This window comes from Mesocricetus auratus, unplaced genomic scaffold (genome assembly GCF_017639785.1).
Source record: "Mesocricetus auratus isolate SY011 unplaced genomic scaffold, BCM_Maur_2.0 Super-Scaffold_100006, whole genome shotgun sequence".
In the NCBI taxonomy this organism is placed as follows: Eukaryota; Metazoa; Chordata; class Mammalia; order Rodentia; family Cricetidae; genus Mesocricetus; species Mesocricetus auratus.
The window spans coordinates 34,754,623-34,764,439 of record NW_024429190.1 but is presented as its reverse complement, the minus strand read 5'-3'; positions in this window follow the sequence as shown (position 1 = coordinate 34,764,439).

Here is a 9,817-nt window from a genome sequence, read left to right as displayed (position 1 = left end):
TATGGGGTCCATGAGCTCCCCTTGTTAAGGTCAGCCGCCTCTGTGGGTTTCACCAGCTGGGTCTCGATTCCTTTGCTCATCACTCCTCCCTGTCTTCAATGGGGTTCCAGGAGTTGAGTTCAGTGTTTAGCTGTAGATGTCTTCCAGCAGCTACTGGATGAAGACTCTAAGATGGCATATAAGATAGTCATCAGTGTCATTATTGGGGGAGGGCATTTAAGGTAACCACTCTGCTATTGCTTAGACTGCCAGTTGGTGTCATCCTTGTAGATATCTGAAAATTTCACTAGTGCCAGATCTCTTCTCAAACATATAGTGGCTCCCTCTATTATGGTATCTCTCATATTGCTCTCATCTTTTCTTCCCCTAACTCAACCTTCCTGCACCCTCATGAATTCCTCTCCCCTCTGCTTCTCTCCCTCTCTTTCTCCCAGTTCCCTCATCCCAGCCCTCCCATACCCCATTCTCCCAATCCCCTCAGGAGATCATGTCCCATTCCTCTTCTCTAGGTTACCATGCATATCTCTCTTAGGGACCTCCCTATTTCCCAGACTCTCTTGAAGTGGGATTTTAGGCTGGCAATCGCCTGCCAAATGACTAAAATCCACATATGAGTGAGTACATACCATATTTGTCTTTTTGTGACTGGGTTACTTCACTTAGGATGGTTTCTTCTGGTGCCATCCATTTGCCTGTGAATTTCAAGATTACATTGTTTAGTACTCCATTGTATAAATGTAGTACATTTTCTCTATTCACTCTTCTGTTGAGGGTCATCTTGGTTGTTTCCAGGTTCTGGCTATAACAAATAATGCTGCTATGAACACAGTTGAACAAATGTCCTTATTGTATGAATGTGCATATTTTGGGTATATGCCTAAGAGTGGAACTGCTGGATCTTTTGGTAGACTGATTTCCATATTCCTGAGGAATCTCCATAATGATCACCAAAGTGACTGTACAATTTGGCACTCCCACCAGAAGTAGGAGAGTATTCTAAATACTCTCCAGCATAAACTGTCATTGGTGTTTTTTATTTTAGCCATTCTGAAAGGACTGAGATGTTATCTCAGAGTTCCTTTCATTTGCATTTACTTGATGGCTAAGGATGTTGAACACTTTCTTAAGTGTCTATCAGCCCTTTTAGACTCCTCTATTGAGAATACACTATTTAGTTCTGTACCCCAATTTTTAATTGGATTATTTGATGTTTTACTGACTAGCTTCTTGAATTCTCAATACAAAAATACTCAATAAAATACTGGGAAATCAAATCCAAGAACAACAACAACAAAATCATCCACCATGTTTAAGTATGCTTCATCCCAGGGTTTCAGGGATAGTTCAACATACAAAACTCCATCAATGTAATCTAACATATTAAAATCTGAAAAGGAAAGCCACATGGTCATCTTGCTAGATGCTGAAAAAGCCTTTCACAAAATCCAACACTTTCATGATAAAGGTCTTGGAGAGATTAGGGATAGCAGGAACATTCCTAAACATAATAAAGGAAATACACAACAAACCAACAGCCAACATCAAACTAAATGGAGAGAATTCAAGGCAATTCCTCTAAAATCAGGAAAAAGATAAGGCTGCCCACTCTCTCCATATCTCTTCAATATTGTACTTGAAGTTATTGCTAGAACAATAAGACAACAAAAGGACATCTAGGGGATACAAATTGGAAAGAAGTAATCAAACTGTCACTATTTGCTTATGATATGATAATTTACATAAATGACCTGAAGAATTCTACCAGGGAAATCTTACAACTGATAAACAGCTTCAGCAAAGTGGCAGGATGCAAGATTAACTCAAAAATAATCAGTAGCCCTACTATGTAGAGACAATAAATGTGCTGAGAAAAGAATCAGAGAAACATAAACATTTACAATTGCCACAAATAACTTAAAATACCTTGGAGTAATGCTAACCAAACTAGTAAAAGACCTGATCACAAGAACTTTGAGTCTTTAAAGACAGACATTTAAGGAGATACCAGAAAACGGAAAGATCTCTCATGCCCTTGGATATGTAGAATCAACAGGTTAAAAAATGACAATCTTACCAAAAGCAATCTACAGATTCAATGCAATTGCTGCCAAATCCCAGCACAATTTTCACAGACCTTTAAAGGACAATTCTCAACTTTATATGGAAAAACAAATGACCAAGGATAGCGATAACAATCCTTCTACAATAAAGGAACTTCAGAATGCATCAACATCCCTGACTTCAAACTATAGTATACAGATATAATAATGAAAACAGTTTGGTATTGGCACAAAAATAGACAGGTAGTTAAATGGAATTGAATTGAATTGAAGTCCCTGATATTAACCCACACACCTATAAACTCCTGATCTTTGACAAAGAATCTAAAACTATACAATAGAAAAAAAAGCATCTACAACCAATGGTGCTGGCATAACTGGATGCTTGCATGTAGAAAACTGCAGATAAATCCATATCTATCACAATGCACAAAACTTAAGTACAAATGGATCAATGACCTCAACATAAATCCAACCACACTGAAGCTCTTAGAAGAGAAAGTGGGAGGTACCCTTGAACAAATTGGTACTGGAGACAGATTCCTGATCATAACACCAGTAGAACAGACAGTGAATTTGACAATTAATAATTGGGGCCTCCTGAAATTGAGAAACTTCTGTAAGGCCAAGGACACAGTCAACAAGAAAAAATGGCAGCCCACAGAAAATGGAAAATGTATTCATCAACCCCACATCTGACATGGGGCTGATCTCAGTCTGGTGTATTTTTAAGCAGTTGATTTCATAGAAATTTAGAGATTAAGTGGTGACTGTGGGTAGGGTGGAGAAAGGTGAATAAATGTTACCAAAGGGTATTAAACCACAGTCTATAGACATCAAATTCATTATCAGGAATGGGCATTCACGGTGGTCTCTCCACTATTGCTTAGATTGCCAGTTGGAGTCATCCCTTTAGATGACTAGACTCTCACTGGTGCCAGAACTCTCTTCTAACCTATGATTCCCTCTTCCCCCTATTCTACTCCCCACTCAACCTTCCTGTTCCCCCATGACCTACTCTCTCTTCCTCTTCTCCCCCTCTCTTCTTCCCAGCTCCTACTTCCCCCACCCCTCGCCGTGTTCCCAATCTGTTCAGAAGATCTTGCCTCATTCCTCTTCTCTAGGGTACCATGCATATCTCTCTTAGGTTCCTTCCTGCTTGCCAGATTCTCTGTCAGTGGAAGGCAAAGAATGGGCTGGCAAAACCAGCAGAGACAGCTGATCTGAACAGGGGAGAGCTCTTGGACCCAAGACCGACTGCTGGGAGGGCATCAAGGGACTGATCCAGACTCCCTGAGTGTGACAGTCAGTCAGGAGGCCTGGGCAACCTATGGGGCCTGGGCAGTGGATCAGTGTTTATCCCTGGCATACAAACGGACTTCGTGTGTCCATAACACAAAGAGCAATGCTCTCTTACCCTGGACTCTTAGGCAAGTGCCTGGACCCTGACCTGAGTGAAATGACAGACTCTAGATATCTGCTATGTGGAAGGAAGTGGCGATAGGGTGGGAGGCTGGAGGGGGATGGTGGGGGGGTTGCAGGAGGAGGGGAGGGAGAGGGAACTGGGATTGACATGTTAAGCAAGCTATTAAAATTAAAAAAACAACCTAAAGGTAATAATAATAAAAAATCCAAAACAAAACAAAACAAAAACACAGTCTGATATTTTCAGGAAGCTTGGGTATACAATGTCAAAGTAGAGCCACTGAAGATTAATATTGTATAGTAGAGTGACTACAGGTAATACAAATCTTATAAATAAGTAAGAAATGGCATAATAATTTTACCATCAAATAACAATATTTGAAAAGTGGATATATTAAAATGTATTTAAAGATTATACAGTATGCATATATCATATGGAAAATAGTGAATGTATAAATTTTCATGCTTTTATTTCTCAGTTAAATTTAATTAAGGATAACATTCTGTAGATAATTATTAAGTTACAGGTAACATATGCAAATGTTGTAGGTTTATTGATATAGTTTATTACAGAAACACTATGAATGTATTTCTGGCTTATTTGCACAAGAGGATTCAAGAAGAAACTCAAGGTCATACCACATAAACATCTCAAAATTGAAATTTATATGTTGGATAATTAGAAAACAAAATGAGCACAAAATAAACTTCATAACAGATCAATATATGAATCAGCAATAATGCATAAACTGAGAGTTTAGAGAACTCTAATTTAGTTGTGATATACTATCAGAAAATCAATGAAAGATGGAGCAAAACATAGCTGAGATAAGATCAATATGTTTGCTTTAAGGGCATGTTCAGATCAACATGGATTTACACCTAATATGCAAACATATTGGTATTTTTTCAAGACAATAAGTAATGCTTCTATATGGATTGCTGACGAGTTATTTAAATTTTTTGCTAAAATAAAGATAATAGATTACATGTACTAAATGTCCTTGGAAAGTATATTTTAGGGAGGCCAGATTTTCAAAATACCATTTTAAAGATAGTATAATAAGTTCAATTCATTGAGATGGCATGTTCCATTTTTATTTTTCAGTTGCTAAGATTTAATTAGCATTTCATGTTATGGGTGAATTCCAGTGATAGACACAGAATAAAGTTAAAAAAATTTCTGCATGTCTAGAAAATGTCCAGAAGAAGGTGCTGGTTGACACTTGACTGACAAGGAGGATGTCACTCAAACAGAGGAATGAAATGGCAAATACTAGCAGTGGACCAAAGCCTCTTTATTCTACAGTTGTGGTTTGGAGAACTTTCTGTTGTACTAGGAAAACATATGATTCTCATTAATTATATGAATCACCTCTGTATGCCAGTGGAAACAGTGTGCTCTGCCTCAATGGCAGACATTAAGAAAAATGATTAGAGGCAACCTAGCTTTCAATAGGGGGTTTGATTGTTGATTTTTGTTGTGATTTAGACTTAAACATATTTGTACCATGAACAATGAAACTTAAATTTGTAAACATATTTCTCAGATGGCACATGATCATTAGGGTTTGATGATTATTAAGTTTGATTAGATTGGTAAGGCTATGTGTTGCCTGGGAGCTAAATATGGGATCTCTCTGTATGTACCCACTGCAAGTATCTGACTAAATATGATTTAAGTATTGGGAGCTGATATTTAGGAATGGGAATGGACTGGATACGGCAAGGGATCCATAGGAAAGAGAAAAGCAGAATTTTTCACTAAGATCTGATTAGGTCTGTGAGAATGTGGGCATCAAATGAAGACAGACCACAAGATGTAGCCTGCCACAGAGCTGAGGGTGAGACCCAGCAATTGGATTTGGAGGAGAGGAGGGTTCCCCTGGGAATGCCTATTACAATGGAAGACTGAGATACTGAGATATCTATGGGCAAGGATGGTTGGAGGAATAATTTTGTATGATCCATGGTAGGTGGAGGCTAGAAGCAAAACTCCAACCTAAAAAGACCAACCACACTCACAAAAACACAATAAATAATCCCAGACTGGCAAATCAAAAGAAGGAAAACATACACAAACACACACACACACACACACACACACACACACAAAACCACTTCAACTACCATCACCACAACAACAACATCAGGAGTCATCATCCCTTCTCATTGATAGCCATCAAAATTAATGCTATCAATTTTCCAATAATAACACACAGAATAAGAAAATGGATGTGAAATATGTATCCACCCCTTTGTTTAATTAAAGAAACAAATCTTAATATCAAGAATGGACATCACTTCAGGAAAAAAGATTTGGAAGGATAGTGCAAGCTAATGGATTCAAGAAGCAAGCTAGTGTTTCCAGAGAAATAGCTGACAAAATAGACTTCAAACAAAAACAAATCAGAAAAAATAGGGAAAAACACTAGACACTTATCAAAGGGAAAAAACATCAAGAGAAATTCAATTCTTAATTAACATCTAAGCAACAAACTCAAGGATAGCCACGTTAATAAAAACAACACAAAATAAAACACACTTCTAACAACTTAATCACATAGTAACATTCACACCCTGATAGTGGGAGGTGTCAGTACTCCATTCTCACCATTATGCAGATCATTCACACAAAAACTAAACAGAAAAAAACTGGAACTAAGAGATGTTATGAAGCAAATGATCCTAACAGGTAACTGTGGAACATTTCACCCCCAAACAAAAGACTCTTCATTCTTCTCAGAACCTCCTGGAACTTTCTCCAAAATTAACCACATATTTGTACACAAAGCAAGTCACAACACATAGGAAATAATTAAAATTAAACTAAAACCAAAGCCAATAACAACAAAATACCCTGCATCCTTTCTGACCACCGTGAACTAATGGTTCATAACAACAGCAACAGGATAACAACAACTTTACAAAGACACAGATATTGAATAACTCTCAACTGAATGGAAAATAGGCCAAGACAGAAACTTAGAAATAAATTAAACATTTTCTATGATCAAATGAATATACAACATCCTCAAACAAATGGAGCATAATGAAGTCTAATCCAAGAAGGTAGTTCAGGACACTAAGTGTCTCCATAAAAGAGAGAGTGAGAGAGAGAGCATGCTCATAATAGTAACTTAAAAATTAAAAGTTTGAGAACAAAAGGAAAACATCACACCCAAAGGAATATATGGCAAAAAGTAATCAAACTCAGAGTTGAAGTCAATAAAATATAAATAAAAAATGGAAAGCTTATAAAAAGAATCTGTGGAACAGAGAATTGGTTCTTTGTGAAAATTAGTAAGATTGCCAAATCCTTAATCAGATTAACTAAAGGGTGGAGAGTGAATATTCAAATTAATAAAATTGGAGATAAAAGTTGGATATAATAGGAGATGCTGAGGAAATACAGAGAATCATAAGGGCATTAAAAAAAACAAGCCTATACTCCAGAAAATTAAAAAATCTAAAAGAAAATGGATAGTTTTCTCAATATGTTCCACTAACCAAAGATGTCAGTGTGGTGGGTTATCAAGAAAAAAAAAGGTGGGTCCAGACAGTCTTGGACATGGGGAAGAATTGGTAAGAGTACAAGAAGATGAAACTATAATCAGAATATTTTATATGATTTATATATGCAATAAAAGGAAATAAGGAATCAAATAGAACAAACTTCTCTGGTTTAAGGTCATAATACATATTAATTAGTGGATTCAAAGTTGATTGAAATGAAGCAGAGGGCTGGGTGGTGATGGTGCAGAGGCCAGCAGATCTCTGTGTGTTTAAGGTTTGCCTGGTCTATACAGAGAGTTCCAGGACAGCAAGACTAGACAGAAAAACAAAAACCAAAAAGAAAAACAAAAACCCAAACCAAAGAGAGGAGGAAATAAGAGAACTATGAATGCATCTAATCGGAAATTTTGCCCATATTACTAATGTGGCTCAGAATATTTCAGAAAATGCTTCTACTATATTTTTAACTATACTCTTATAAGATTTTGAAAGACAGAAATTGCTTATATTTCATTATTTTCAATTTAAATATGTCAACATTATAACTAAAGAAAGTAACAATTTTAATGACATGAATTAAAATACTCTACTATGCTAACCTCTTTATACTTGACTGTCACACAGCTTGTATTAAATGAGAAATTGGTAACTAATGACGCAGTGTTGACATACATTTGCACATACAGAATTATATTTTTCTTGAGGGGAATACTAAAGACAATAAGAAGACATGAAGCAGAAATGAATAGATTCATAATTTCAAGTCAGTGTGTCCCCAAGTTTCCTGTGCATTAGAGACATTATAGAGTTTAGAAAAAGTGCGAGGACTGCTTTTATCTAGTCATTATGGGTTTTGATTATATACAATCAGAATTGACCTGTGGAACTTGAATTCCTAACCAGCATCTCCATAAGTATAAATATGCATGCTTTGAAAGACATGTTTTGAGAAGTCTAGAAAAATTAGTGCCTTGTCATTGGGTCAGAATTGCTGAAAAATCGTCAGGTGATAATACAAAAATTTAAAGATTGTCTTCTGTGATGCTTTATGAAAATATTCTTTTCTTTATAAATGTATTGCTAATGTTCTTCAGTACACACCATATTCTGTTCTTCAAAGTTCTTTTCTTTTACTTAAAATCTGTATTTATTAGGGAAAAAAACAATACAAAAGTCATTATCACAGAGCTACAAAGTGTCACATGGGTAGGTTTGCTCAAGATGAACCGAAATGACAAGTGTAATTTTCTGAAAAGACATATGTAGTTTAATGAGTAGAAGTAGGAAAATTATTCTAAGCATAACAGAGACATTTCAATTCCATTTAGATAGAGGTAGGATAAAAATGGTAGAAGAAATATAATGCAGATTATTGTTGCATCTAATATTAATATTCATATCCTGTAGATAAAAATAAGGGTAAAAATCTAGATAATTATGCAACCAACTTAAGTAGTTCAAAAATTCAGAAATTCTCTACAAATGCAAATACATAATTTAAATATATTATAGTGGTTATACTTTAATATGTGTCATCTTGAAGAACATTTTTAATCAATAGTTTATTAAAATTATTCCATTTGATATATTTTATTTCTGAAGTTTTAAATTTTAATGTGACATATATTAATCTGTGTTGTAGTACCAAGTATAATGAAACGCTCCACACCAGACATTTTCTTACTTTATTAGGTCCTATTTCATATGATGATTTCTTATAAGTGCTATGAGAATGAAATAAAGGCTGCTCTGCAGTATGTACAAATGTATCACATGTTGTCTGTGTTTCTTGGTTTACAGGGTATTTGATGATTCAGGATGTTAGAAATTACATAGTAGTTTGATGTTTTTGTACACAATTACACACACCACATAATATACATTCATAAGTGATGAATAATTTCAAGTAGTTTCATTTTGTATGTAGTCAGTGGCTCAATCTCAGCAAAACAATTCAGTGATCTGATAGAAGCAAGAAAATTTGGAGTTCAGAAAACTGAACTATGTATTAGAAACTGTAAGTTATATTAGAGACCTATATTAGGTTACCATACATGAAAATACAAGAGGGAAATAATGCGGACTTTCAGGAACAGAGGACATAAAATTCCCCCTTGTTTTTGTTTCCCATTCTCAATTTTTCTGTTCTGCTGTTAATAATGTTGGTAATAACCATTTACTTGTTTCATTCAATTTTTCTTATTTTTGAGAATGTCATATATGTGAGCAAAGGAATATTATCAGAGCTGCCTATTTCCCCCTCAAAGTTCCCCTTAAGCCCATTAGTAATCACTGCAGCTAAATTTCATTGTTTTTTCTGTTTAATTTTGTTTTCATAATTTTCTGAGTCTCACCAGCGCTGTCTATATAGCATGAGTGGTGAGATAGCCACTAAACCATGGGAAACCTATTAATAACCATATCCCCAATAAATAATGATTCTCTTTCCCCCAGAATCAATCTGCTGTTAAAGCTCTTTGGTAAAGGATGAGATCTGGAAAGCATCTATTACACCCACACAAGAATTTTGGTTGGCTTGATTTGTTGTGCTCTTAGGTAGATAACCACAGATGTTGGTTCACTGCTGCAAAATCCAGAAAAAAAAACCTTTCACAGCACCCTCTTCCATCTTTCTGTTGTTACATTCTTTTTCCTCCTCTTCTTCCAAAGTGTGTGCTGAGCCTTCCTAACAGTATGGTTAATATAGATATTCCACAATGTGTCTTCTACATTTTCATAATTGTATACATAAACATTAGTCACCCTCAATATTTGTCAGAGACACTTTTTTTGGTACTGGGTATTGGTCATGGAGA